Genomic DNA, 15,383 nt, shown 5'->3' with positions numbered 1-15,383 from the left:
TCCAAAGATAAATACGATTGGTTATTTTGTTTAGGGCCCCGGAACTTCTTTGTTCAGAATTTAACCACTGCATAACGAGTTTTTCATTCTTGATAGGAAGAGTCTGTTTTAGCGCTATCTAACTTTTTAGAGAGTGAGTGGAAGTTCAATTCTTCTGGTAGCCAATCAGAGATAGCTGGCCAAAGGCTATCACTAATTAAGTGATAGCCTTTTAAGTGTTCATAGTGAACAGACGGCTACAAGTGCCGCCATTTCGTTCTACCTAACGCCAGTGGTGTAGCTAGAGCTTTTGCCTCCCGAGGCGGTCCCTAGGTTTGCCGCCCCTCTCAATATACCCCAGAAATACTAAAAAAATGTCAAAACGACGTATAGGGAAATAAATTAAAACACTATGTTTATTTTTGAAGTAAAACTTTAATTTCAACATTCTAAAATGTTATTTTTCTTGCTTTTCTGTTAGCAGAATTGTCGATGACATTAGCGAAGTCTATTTCATAGTAATATAGGCAATTCTTAATTTTATTTAGAAAAACTCCTTTTACAACTAGCAACACTTACAGCAATTGTGAGGAATATTCGCAATAGTATTACAATATTTGGAAATGAGTTTTCTTGAGACTGTATTTTTGAATTAACTGCAAAAATTCAAAAAGGTTCCAAGTGCCACCCTGGGTGGACCGTCCCCCCCCCCCCCTAGCTACGCCTCTGCCTAACGATAACACTTTTTTTTTTATGTGTACAAATAGTGTAGGTTCTACGGTCGATTTTCTTGAGTATATGGGATGAAAAGCTCACATGTTCACGGCAGAGGTCGAATAACTCGGGAACGGCTCAAAAAAAAGGATTAGAAAAAGTTCTCCTGCTCGATGACTAGAACCGAACTCGTGAAATTCATTCGTCGGGTGGTTTACTGTTAGGGAGAGTAAACGCCACTTCCACTGAGTTTATTTGTATCAACAACAGCAGCTGTGTACATTTAAAAATAAATATATATACAGCTATTTACAATTTGTACATAGGCTGCTAATTCTATTAGGCATTTTCATTTACTCGTTACAATATACTTATGACACCTGTTTTACAATCACTGTTTAAATAAGATACAACATCACTTTCTCAATTTCTATTTTCCTTATTGTCCTATTGAATTGCTTGAGTTGTTATTTTTGTTGGTATATGTTACATAGTGATTTCAGTCTATTTATAAGTTTCATTATCAGATCAGTCTATTTTCGTTTATATATATATATATATATATATATATATATATACATAGTTTTATGAAAAAAAATTGAATGACTAGAACCGAGATTTAATTAAAAAGGTTTTAATATAAACACACTACTCGTTTCGGCCTGTAACAGCCTTCTTCAGGTGACATTATAAAAGAAAAAACACTAAACATTGAGGGTTAAAAGACTATGAACAACATAGACAGGCTTTATACATAATTACCTTTATACATATACGTTTTAATGCTAATTATGTATAAAGACTGTCTATGTTGTTCATAGTCTTTTAACCCTCAATGTTTAGTGTTTTTTCTTTTATAATGTCACCTGAAGAAGGCTGTTACAGGCCGAAACGAGTAGTGTGTTTATATTAAAACCTTTTTAATTAAATCTCGGTTCTAGTCATTCAATTTTTTTTCATAAAACTATGTATGTTAACCGAGTCAATGATCATTCTCTCATATATATACATACATATATATACATATATATTTACACACATACATCCACATACATACATACATATATACATACATACATACACATACATACATACATATGTTAGCATTGACATTTTCCATATGTAGAGTTCGTTTTACATATATCTTCATTTTATATCTTTGTTCACATATTTTGGATGATTATTTTATTAACTTAATTTAAATGCACATCTTATTCTTAAAATACATACATTGCTTATGTTTTTATTTACATTTATATATGCATATATTTTGGTAGTATCTCTATATCTCATGCAGATTTTATTTTTTTGTAGGCACTCTTATTTTTACAAAAAGAATTCCATCTTGCTTTAACATTATATTGTTTGCTTAACTTAAGAGGTAAATCTGTAATTTCTTATATACAAAGTTTTCTGAATTGCAGAATTAGTTACAGGTCTATAAATGGATAATATATCCTATTAACATTTTGGGTTATTATCATGTTATGAACTTATGTTATCTGCATTTCTTACAATTGACATTTCTACCGTCCTTGTGTCTGTATATACAAGAACATATACATATTTGTGGTAATATATCTTAATCTACATATTTATTACTAGAGTAGTATTGACTTATCTTAAGGAGTAATTTGCTATTTACTTTTCTTTTTTTTTTCTTACACAATTAGATATACATATATATAACATTCTTATCCCTTATATATAGGCGTACCTATATATTATTATTAATATTTTTATTATTTTTTAAACTTTTACTTATTTATTTATTTTAATTATTATTTTATATACATATATACTTTTTTTTAATTTTTTTATTTTAATTTTATTTTTTTTTTTATTAGATTTCATATCTTGTTGTCGTTATTCCTCTCATTGTGGCGAATGGGCCTACGTTAACAGCACCTCTGTCTGGGATTATGCTTTTTGTTCAGATAGTGGGTTATCATTATTGTTTACCACTAACTACGGGGGTTCCATTATCGGTATAAGTTTTATTTTTCCTTCTTCTTCTCCTTCTTCAATTAGGCCGAGTTTCCTCCATTGCTGTGTTGTTATGCTTTTGGTTTGTGTAGTGTTTATGATAATTTCCTTTAAATAATTATTAATTTTTGCTAGTATGTCTGGTCTGGTGTCTCTTCCGTGTATTTTGTCACATCTGTGGGACCATATTGCGTACATTGTTATTATTATGATTATTAGTTCTGTTTTTTTTTTTCATTTTTTGGTCTTTCAACCAAAATAATGTGTTTTCAGAGAATGGTTGTGTCTTATGTAGGAATTTCTGTATGGTGTTCCATACTGTGGACGTTTTGCTATAGAACATCATAATATGATATATTGTTTCTGGGTCAGGACAGAAATGACACTTCGCTGGGCCTTGTAGTGGGATTTTTTTTGCTACACACCACATTTTTGTGGGGAGACAGGCATGATGTACTTTATAGAAGAATGTTTTGTATTTTGGTGATATTGGAAGTAGGAAAACTTTGATAAGCACCGGACTTAGCCTAATTTCTCCTTTTCTTATTTCCCTGTTGGGGAGGTGGGAATGTCACTTGACTTAATGTTTTATATAGTTTTCTTGGTTTGATTGTCAGTAAGGTTTCGGTATCTGAGTGTTTCATTATATATGTGTACCCTTCGGCTATTTTTTTGAACATTCTCGGGCTTGGTTTTTTTATATCTGGAAGTGAGCTTATAAACCTATGCGGCACTTCCACTGAGCTGTACAGATTTTCAACAGCTACTATTTCTATAACTGGAAAAAACACTGGAAAGATACGAGAGTGGTCTGAAATGTTCTCGGCATAACAATGAAAAAAATAATTTATAATTTCACAAGTATTTTTATTTTTCAACACAATCTCCCTTAAGACTAACACATTTATTCCAGCGATGCTACAGCGCCATTAACCCCCCGATGACATGAATAAGTGATTACTCTAACGTAATTTTCTTTGATGCCTAGTTTGGGTGAAATATTTCCCAAATTTCTTTGATGCCGATTGTATGAAATAAATCCCCAATGGTACACTGTGACACAATATTTTTCCCGCAAATTTGCTCCATTGCCATGCCACACCACTAAGGCAAAAGAAGACATTATTACAGTACTTCTCACTCACCATACCCTCTTTTTAAACGTTGCGAACCAAATTCCTGAAATCAATCTTATTATGCTTCTTTAGCTAGTTGAACCTTAGAGGTTCAATTAATTAGAGGTTCAAAAATATCAAAAATATGTTATTCAATAACTAATGATCGGTCTTCGCAATGCAGAGAGGCCTTATCCTGTAGTTGGTAGAAAAGTAGGCTGTTCATCATCATCCTAATAGGAGACATTAATATAAATACTCTTTACCATGCATCTTCAACCACTAACACATACCTTGATATATACTAAGTCAGTACAACATAAACCCTACCATTAACTTCCCAACAAGAGAAGACATACTCAACAATTCACTAATACAAACATGCATTGATCATATCAACATACGGGCTCCCATCTATACATATACATCATCAGTAATTAACGTCAAAATTGCCGATCACTACTTTGTCTCAGCTTCGTTTGTTTACATTACTACCCCCCCCCCTCCCACCACCACAAAAGTCGACAAAACGCGATCATATTAAAGAGCATTGTTGATAACCATGTAAAAAATACAGACTGGAATTGCCTACCTGTAACATTAAATGAGAATTTCCAAATAAAGTTCGCAGAAATATACAAAAAAGCAACAAAGCATACACAAACGATGCGACAAGCAGACAACAATCCATGGATAAATGGTGACATACTAAATATTTTTACTGTAAAATAAAACCTATGGGAAAAAAAATAAAAAAGTCACCCAGTAACACAATTTACAGACCTTATACAAAAATACAGGAAACCAACTAACAACAAGAATTCGCAGAGCAAAAAGACACCACTACTTCCAAAAATTCATGGAATATAACGACAACATGAAGCAAACATGGCCACCCTCAACGAATTAGTAACTCGAAAAAAGAAAACTTCAGCACAAGATTTTATTGCAAAAGGTTTCGGTCAGGCCACAAACCAAGAGGAACTAGTAGACTTATTCAACCATGCATTCACAAACAATATCACACAACTCAAAAAAAAAAAAAAAAAAATCTACCAACGATCAACAAAAAACTACCGACACAAAGTCAACAACAAACAATGTATTTTCCACCCTTAACAAAACAGGAACTGAAAGAAGCACTCTTACAACTAAAACCAAAGACCACTCCAGGAATAGACAAAATAAGAATCACAGACCTTTTAACTCACTTTGAATATATAAATCCAATACTTTTGAGACTCGTGAACATAATATTCGACACAGGCATTATTCTACAACAACTAAAAAAAGGAATAATCACGCCAATTTACAAACACGGTAAAAGAAACAGCACTCTGAACTACAGATCAATAGCTACCCTACCAGTCATTTCAAAAATTCTAGAAAAAATAACCCACACCAGACTACAGAACTATTTACAGAAGTACAACATCATCTCAGAAAACCAATACGGCTTTCAGAAAACAAAAAGCACCATCACATCATTAGAAGACATCGCCGACGCAATAAACAAAGCTCTCGATAAAAACAAGTACGCCGTCCTTATACTGCTTGACTTAACCAAAGCATTTGATACACTTGAACATGAAGATTGGAAACCAAAAAGTCTTCCTTCGTACGGTTAATCGCCGTGGTATGCAAACGCCACGTCCACTGAGCAACACAGGCTCTTTATTAGATAACCATACGACAGTTAAAAATACATAAAATACAGATAAATCACTACAGAAAAACCAGCAACACATGGTCCAAAACTGCCATTTGACAAGAGAAAGCCAAGGGACCTAAAGAAAGCTTATATGGGCCCTATATATACACCTACTGGCTATTAAATTAGAAACTTCACATAAATCAGTGGCTTCCGTAAAGACGTGTGACTTCCAATACCTATTCTATTCAATTCCTTGCTCATAATGTAGAAGAAAAAAAAATGATGTGGAGGATATATTAAGAGAAAGGTGAGAAGTACAAGGCTCAAGCAAAAAAGATGACTAGCATAGCAAGGAAGGCAAAATCAGATTATGAGAAGAATTTATTCGAGCAGGAGAAAGGAAATCCCAAAGAGTTCTTTCTCTATGTGGCAAGTTAGAGGAAGAACGACTATGGAAGATTAACCTTAATGAGTGATGATGGTCACAAGGAGAGAGAAGCGGATGAAAGAATTGAGTTAATGAGTGACCACTTTGCAAGCATATACTTTCTAGTGAGGTTACTGCTTTAACCTATGTGACAGACACTAATTTGGAAACAGAGGTGGATGAATTGGAGATTCTTAGGATATCGGAGAATCTCAAGGTAAATACAGCTGTGGGATTAGATAGGATATCAGTTTGGGTTTTGCGAGAATGTGCAAGGGAACTGGCAAGGCCTTTGACTAAGCTGTTTAATTTAAGTCTCAGCTCTGGTAGAATGCCAAGGGAGTGGAAAGAGGGCAAAATCATTCCTTTGAATAAGGGAGGTTCTAAGACTTCAGTAGCAAATTATAGAGCAATCATCATCATCTCAGACGTAGTGGTAAAAGTACTTGAAAAATTGGTAAAAGAGAGAATTCAAGAATGGGTAGATAAATATATCATACTGTATGAGGGTCAACATGGATTGGTGAAGTTCGTGCCTTAGTAATTTACTAGTATTTTATAACAGAGTAAGATCTGAGTTATAAAAAACAAATGACCACAAGATTATTTTGCAGGATTTTGTAAAGGCATTTGACAGAATACTACATGGAACACGGTTACACAAATTAGAACAAATCAGGATTGATATGACACTGATTAAGTGATAAGAGAATGGCTGCTGGACAGATATCAAAAAGTGATATACGGAAGGGTAGAATCGAGGCGAAAACAAATGACTACTGGTGTGCCGCAAAGTTCAGTGTTGGGACCACTGCTGTTTAATTTGTACTTAAAAGATATAGGAAATAACCTGAAAGGAAATGTTCAGTTGTTTGCTGATAATGCGAAATTAGGTAGAGTAGTAGCTATTCAAGGAGATGTGGAGAGCTTATAGGTCTATTTTTCAGCACTATGAGCATCAACTCCATATCGTGTTTTTTTTTTCGTTATTTTATGAACTGAGAGAGAAATAAACATAATCAAATAACTTCGTTTGTCATTGATTCTAAATCATCTGATTATTCTCCATTATCAGAGGATATTTTGATTTCCATTATCTCCATTGAGGATATTTTGTCTACTGGTTCTTTCTACAAATTGCTCTGAATAGGAGTACTTGAATTTGAAACAACCTATATAACAAACTGATGATATGATCTCTAATAGATTTCAATTTACAGAAGGTCTTAAAAAACAACTAAAATCAAGATGACCGATCACTTTCTTTCAGATTGTATGAAGCACATAAATGGATATTCCCCTGCGTCGGATAGTGGATGATAGAAGATCTCCTATATATTTTCTTTCTAAATACCTATGAAAACTCTTTAGGCCTCATATTGGACAATTAAACTCCTATTTCAGAAAAAAAAAAAACTCAACTCATCTTGTAGAAAAACTTTCAAGCATACAAATCACCCATCAGGAATAGTAGCTATTTAAATGTAACTTCGTTGTTTACAAGCATCTCTGTGCAAAAATCAATAGATACTTTTGCAGACCTATTTACTGATATCGCAAGTTTCTTGTATCATTGCTTTAAATCCTCATTCATTACTTGGAAAGGAAAATTTTACAAATAAAAATATGGTCTGGCAATAGGCTCGATTTTATCGCCTCCCATCAGCAATTTATAAATGGAAAAATTTGAGGAAGAAGCTATAGACCAGGCGAAGTTAAAACCATATGGCGATTATACGTTTATTATTTGGATACATCCTCAGAAAGAACTTGAAGTTTTGTATATTTTGGGTGATTTCCTGAATAATTACTCGCGAAAAGCAGATATACAATAAAAGTAGAATAGGTAGAGGTAGAAAAGTAGAGGCAGCACAATCGGGAAGCTTTTTTTTCTAAGTTGATACATCTGTCATAAGCATCCATATGAAATTGCAGGTCATTCTATCAAGTACTTTGAGTTATACATCTGTGTGAAGCAAAGATGTTGTCTGTATCACTTGAAATGGATAAAATTGAATATCGTGAGGTTATAAAATTCTTTGTAAAAGAAGGTTTAAGAAATTCAAAAGAAATTCGTTCGAAATTCATAAGAGTTTATGGGCACTCTTCGTTTTCGACTATTAAGAAATGGGCTGCCTAGTTTAAACGTGGAAGTACCAGCCTTGAAGATGATCCACGTGAGGGCGTCCAAGAAGTGTAACAACAACAGAAATCATTGGTCAAGTGCACATATGGTATAGACAAGTCAAAATGCGTGAAGTTGCTGAGACTATAGGCATTTCAAAAGAATGTGTAGGATATATTTTGAATGAAAAATTGCAAATTGAAAAGCTTTGCGCAAGATGGGTACCGCGCTTGCTCACTGCAGATCAAAAACCCACTCGCATGAAAATCTGTGGACAGTGCTTGGAGCGTTTTAACAAGAATAAAACTGATTTTGTTCGTCGATTTATTACTATGGATGAGACGTAGATTCACCATTACATACCACAATCCAAACAGCAGTCATAAAAGTGGGCAGAAACCTGGTATCAGCGCCAAAGAAGACAAACTCGGTTTTATTAGCAGGAAAGATCATGGCATCGGGATATTTATTAATTATTTTGCCATTTCTTATTTATTTTATCCTTATTTGTAGTCTTGATATCTAGATATCCAAACTAGACAAAACACGTCGTGAGAAAAGTCCTGGTTTGCTGAAGAAAAGAATCATCTTTCATCAGGACAATGCACCTGCCCACAAAGGTGTTTTGGCAATGGGAAAATTAAGGGATCCACACTATGAATTGCTGGAACATCCACCGTGTACCCCAGATTTGGCTACCTCTGACTTCTATCTCTTCCCAAAACTAAAACTGTTCCTCGCTGGTTATCGTTTTTCTATGAATCAAGAGGTAATTGCAACTGTAGTGGAGTATTTTGCAGTTCTTACTGAGAACCACTACAGGGACGTGATAGTGACGCTGTAGAATCGCTGGAATAAATGTATTAGTCTTAAGGGAGATTGTGTTGAAAAATAAAAATACTTGTGAAATTATAAATTCGTTTTTTCATTGTTAGGCTGAGAACTCTTTAGTTCATATAACACCCACGTATTTATATGATAATAAACCTTGTCATGACCGGTGAATTATTCTGATCTTTTAACCAGACTAGACGAAAAAATTCGTGAGAAAAGACTCGGTTTGCAGAAGGAAAAAAATCATCTTTGATCAGAACAATGTACCTGCCCACAAAGGTGTTTTGGCAATGGGAAAATTAAGGGATCTGCAGTATGAATTGTTGGAATATCAATCGTATTCCCCAGATTTGCTCCCTCTGGCTTCTATCTCTTTCCAAATCTAAAACTCTTCCTTGCTGGTCAGCGTTTTTCTTCGAATCAAGGGGTGATTGCAGCTGTAGAGAGGTATTTTGCAGATCTTACTGAGAACCACTACAGGGACAGCTGAAGGCGCTGAGCATCGCTGGAATAAATATATTAATCTTAAAGGTGACTATGTTGAAAAATAAAAAATAATTTTTTTAATAGCTAATATAGCCTACATTCGTTTAGGAGTGCCCATTTTTTTACAATGTCATTGGCTCTTTACTCAAAACTTAGGGCATTACTAAAGTGTAATAAAACTGATATATGAAGAATATTATAGGAGAAAAAATTCTGACATACATTTTTGGATGTTGTTTTCTGACTCCTTATCCCTGCGATATGCATTCATCTGTTGTTAAGCTGTTAAAGGAAGTGGATTTTGGGAAAGAAGAGTAAAGTAATGTGGGGTAGTTATTTGGAAAAAAAAACGGGTTTTTTATATGTATAATAATAATAATATTATTATTATTATTAAGGGTGGGTTGAAAGAGTTTGGGGATGTGAGAGAAGGATCAAAAGATAGAAATTATTTTTTGGAAAAGAGGAGAGATTGATGGGGAAAAAATCAGAGAACGGGAAAAAACGAAAATAGGCTATATTAGCCATTAAAATAATAATTTATTTTAGAGGAGTAACATGGGAATTTTGCCAAAAATAATACTTATAAAATAATTTTGAAATTATAATTTGTTATGCCGTGAACTTTTCAGACCACCCGCGTATTTTTTACGGCTACTTTAGTATACGTAAATGGATGGAGTCAAGCCTAACTGTATTAAACAGAAAAAATTCATCAAACATCAAAATGAAATATTTCGATTAAAAACCACTTAGAGTTTTTGTTCCCACAGGGAAGAACAACTTTAACACTAAGCACCTTTTGGAAATCGCTGTTCATAAAGATTCCACCCCTGGCAGAACAAGGATAGTTGTATCTATTGCTATCTTTATTATCTTAATTGCACGTGCACAGTTGGTAACTGCATCCATTTTATGATCTAAAACCATTATCAGTATATACTTGTTTGAAAAGTGCAAGTTTTATGATCAACCTTATCTGTGCTGCATTGTTAAAAACTTGAATTTCAGAACATACACAGACACACACACAAAAGTCAAGAAAACGTTTTTCTTAGGGAATAAAATCTTCCTATGGTTGTCTTTCTTCTGGTTGTCATATAAAACCAAAAATATTACAGGCTATATAGTCTTCAATTGTTCCAGACCAAAGCCGCTTGATCTTTGTCACGGACAAACGGGCTTTTTCATCCCGAAATTCGAGTTTTTCGTCACGTAAACTGAATAAGATCGACCGCAGAATCCACACTCTTTCATACACTGTGGCAGATGGCGTTCGTGTAGATGCGGTTCGTTGTAGGTGGTAGATTGAGCGTTGGAGACAGAGTTGTAATGTAAGTACCCTCCCTCAATGAGTCTTTGGACTCCCTGGAGGTGTCAAATAATAATAATAATAATAATAATAATATAACATATCCTGTTATGGTAAGGTACCAAGAGAGGGCAGTACTTGTTTGCCAGCATCTTCATCTGATGCTGCCGCTTATAATTAGTGATATTCTTGGAGCAGCTATCTCTGATTGGTTACCAGTGGAGACTAAACTGACCACTCAATCTCCAAAAGCTAGGAGACTGATATTTTTTAAATCTAAGAATACATGCAATGTATATAGGCATAATGCACTCTAAAAATTAAAAATCTTAAAAACTTAAATCTTAAATCTTAAAAAATCTAAAAACAACTCTCTTCCATTCCTAGACACACTCATCACACATCATCCCTCAGGCTGTCTCTCCTCAAGTCTACCACAAACCTACACACACAGGCCAGTACATATGCAAAAATTTTTATCACCACCCAACACAAAAACTAGGGATTATCAGCACCCTTAAACACAGAGCTCAAACTATTTGATCAAATGAACAAGCTCTAAGCCAGGAATACAAGATCATCTATACATTTATAAAAAATTGGATACAGTAAAAAACTATTCACAAGATCCTCCACAGAGATACTACTAAAAATAAAAAAGATTTCAAGAATGCTATTGCCATACCTTATGTTAGAGGCATTTCCGAAAAATTAGACAGAACACTACACAAATACAACATCAAAACCATCTTTAAACCCCTGACAAAATTAAAACACCTACTCAGTTCTTCCAAAGATCCTCTTCCACACCTAGCCCACCCAGGGGTTTGCAAAATACAATGCACATGTAACCTACCATGCATAATGGAAAAAGGGTGAACCATCCCAATTAAGAAGGACGAACACAGACGACACATTACATACCTCCATTTTGGAAAAACCGGCCTATCTGACCACACACTCCAAACATACCACAGAATTGATTGGAAAAATACCAAGTTCCTACACCGCACCAAACCTGGTTTGAGAGGAAATTCAAAGAAGCATGTGAAATGTTCAAACAAGCCAAAGAAAAATCTCAATACAAGAAGACTTGGTGAGGTGTTTTTTTTTTTTTTTTTCCCCTTAACATTCAATAGCAACTTGAACTGTACAAGTCCTGAAGAAAATCATAGTATAATAATCTGAACTGTACAAATCCAGAAGAATCTTAGTACAGGAGGACTTTAGCAGAGTTTGTCGTAGTTTTTTATTTATTTTATTTATTTATTTTTTAAAATTTTATTTTATTTTATAATTTTTTGTTATTTTTTATTTATTTATCATTTTTTTATCACTAGAGGTCAGGCTAAGAAAAAAAAATCAATTAACAGCGTAGATTTAGTTTACCTTTATAGAGTGCAAGAGTATGTAGTTCGGTTTCCTGTACACATGTATCTTTCTGACGATGACCTCATACAGGGGTCGAAACGTCAAGTGTTATTTTATTAATAATAAGTAAAATAATCATTTCAACACGTGTGTTTTGTGTCCCTAAATTCGTACATATGAAAAATTAAAAGTAGTAATAAATTATATTCCTGGTTTAATCCTTTATCTAAGTGTATGGAAATAATATTTGTGCATATCTTCGCAACTAGGATACTTATATGTAGAGGCCAATGACTTCATATCAATTGACTTAGCTTCTCATAATACACCCTTTCGGATGTGTATAATGCTATGCATTATGGAGTGGGCCATACCCGGACCAGTTTCGAGCTTTATTGAGTTTTCTTTAGTGAGAGGTAGACCCAGAAGAGATATCAATGTTGAGATAATGCAGCACAGAATCATACTATGCAGTTGGTGTGAAGTCATTAGCCTCTATATACAAGAGGTTCAGTTGTGAAGTTACTTCACGTTTAACATTGTTTACTTACATTTGGATTAAGGATTAAACCACATCTTTAATTTATAGTAAAACCAGGTGAAAAATTCTTTTAGTATCTATTTCTAATCCAGAGTATTTTAAGTAGGTGGGGCCGTTTACCCTATCTACTCCCTATACGAGAACAACATAGGCGTTAGCTGATTTTTTTTGTTTTTAAAGAGTATTTTAATAATATGGTTTTGATACCTTCTTGCTGCTTGTATATGGGAAACATGTGACTTCTACATTGGTATTTCTTCTGGGTTTGCTTCCTACTTATGACATTTGATAATATTCAGTGTTCATCTTTGGCTTTGCTTTGCTTTCTGTGGAGAAAAGAGATTCTGCTCGGTGGTTGGTTTTGCTTTTCATTGACTGGAGCTACTGCTGAATTTCCTGTCCTGGAGTCATTCAGGTCAGGATAAGTGAGTTAGCGATCCTTTAGGACAGTGGCGGCCTATACATAAGCACTGCGACACTTCAGCACCCGCAAGGAAAAAATGAAAAAATTAAATTTTGTTTGTGTTTATAAATAATAACAATGCTTACAAATGCAGTACAACATGTTAAAGGTTACAGCTTATGTTTTGACATTGATTGAATAGTTAATAATTGGAATTGTTCGATTAACGCTTTAGATTACGGAACAAATGCACTGCGATTTAACACCAATATTCGTTTGCACTTGTCATTACACGTGACGTCATTCGCACACTGCTCAACTATGCTCTGCCTTATTTCTGTGAGATATGAAACGTTTATTATTGGTGCGTGTGCGTGGTGAACTATTTTTTATAAATCTTATTTTATTTTGTTAAAATAACATATAATTATTTATTTATTATGGATACAAGGCTGGATTATGACGAGTGTCACTGTTGAAAATATGAAAAGGATTATATTTTCTCAATTATCGTTACACGAAACAAATGCACTGCGATCTAATGCCGATATTCGTTTCCGCTTGTCATTGCTATTGATACGAAACTTTTATTTTTGGTGTTTGTTCGTGGTGAGGATGAAATATTTTTAATAAAGCAATTTTTAATATGTAAATTTATTTATTAATAAATTCGTTACTGATTAGGATTTTTTTTTTTTTTTTTTTTTTTTTTTTGTATATGCAGCACCCCCACTTAAAATTTTCACCTGCCGCCACTGCTTTAGGATCACTCAGTGAGACAGAGTGATCTCCTAGATCACTCAGTTTTCGAAAGATATCCCGCACTCTCATTCCAAAGAAAGGAGATGCGACGAAATTAGAAAACTGGAGACCCATCTCTATCACAAACACTGACTGTAAAATTATATCAACAGCCATTGCCAACAAATTTAAACCCGCTCTGAGCGAAATAATAAATAGGCATCAGAGCTATTCCATCCCTGGAAGATCTATCCACGAAAACTTACATCTCATAAGCATAGCGAACAATAATAGTGAAACAATGGGTCTTGTAACACTAGACCAAGAAAAAGCTTTCGACCGCATTGAACACCTATATCTCTTCAGCTGCTTGAAAGCATTTGGCTTTGGCTCAGGCATCATTCATTCTATTAAGATGTTGTATGCCAAGACACAGCATGAAAATAAACAACAGGCTCACCCTGCACCATACAGCAGAGGTATTAAACAAGGCTGTCCACTTTCCGGTCCTCTTTACACAATTGCCATTGAACCCTTTTTGTGTAGACTCAGCATGCTGCTTAGGGCATCCCGACCTAAACTTCCCTACCAAACCATAACCCTGACAGTATATGCTAATGATGTTACAATCATAGCCCGCAAAGAAGAGGACTTCCATAACATACAAATGGCATACCAACAATATCGAGCAGCCTCAGGAGCCAAACTAAACACACATAAAACCACAGGACTGTAGTGTGGCAAATGGACAAACCGAACGGATTCCCCAATGTCTAGTACCTGGTCCGCAGAGGGAAACAAATACCTGGGGATTTACCTAGGAAACACGCCCTCTTATGTGGATAACAACTAGGAAACACTAAACAAACGTTTCAAGCAAGTACTAGGAAAGTGGGCAATACGAGTCTCTGCCTCCACAAGAGGGAGAACAATAATCGTTAACCAAATAGCCACCAGTGTCCTTTGGCATATACTAAAGATTCTCACGCCACTAGTGCAATTCATCAAACAAATAAAGTCAACCATCTATCGATTTATATGGAACAAAACAAACTGGCTTTAGTACTCCAAGCTATGTACTTATCTCAAAGATGGAGGACAAAATTTGACCTCCATTGACAACAGGATAACAACGTTCTGCGCTCGATTTCTCCTTAATACCCTGCAACAAGAAATATCACACAAATGCACCACTGAATATATTTTTACTTTTGCCACTAGAGGCCTCTCTCTCTCCACAACCTTAAGAATGACAACAGCTCAAGTGCCAGTAAATTTAACAAACTTCTACAAAGATGCCCTTCGACGATAGAAGAAGCTGAACCTCCAGCTCACAGTGAAGACAGCATCCCTACCTGAAATTCTCATGGAACCCATCTTCCACAACACGATGGTAAGAAGCCTGATCACTCAGAAAGAGATTTTCTTTCCTTCATGGAGCTGGCGAAGAGTGAGGATCTTGGGCGACATTCTTTCTCCAAGTCTCACCTGGAGCTTTCCAAAATCGCTCGAAAACCTGGAATATGGGAATCAGTCTGAGCAGATATACACTGTAAAGACCGCTTTTCAAGTCGCTATGCCTGATAGCATAACAGAAGAGGGGTTTAGCCCTCCCCACTCAGAAGATCCAGCGCCTATCTTTCTGATAAAAACCAATAACTCGTGGGAGAAACTTACACCCGGCAACACCAACAA

Source organism: Typopeltis vanoorti, chromosome 25 (assembly GCF_054136105.1).
Source record: "Typopeltis vanoorti isolate ZY-2024b chromosome 25, IOZ_Tvanoo_1.0, whole genome shotgun sequence".
Taxonomy (NCBI): Eukaryota; Metazoa; Arthropoda; class Arachnida; order Uropygi; family Thelyphonidae; genus Typopeltis; species Typopeltis vanoorti.
This window is presented reverse-complemented; position numbering follows the sequence as displayed.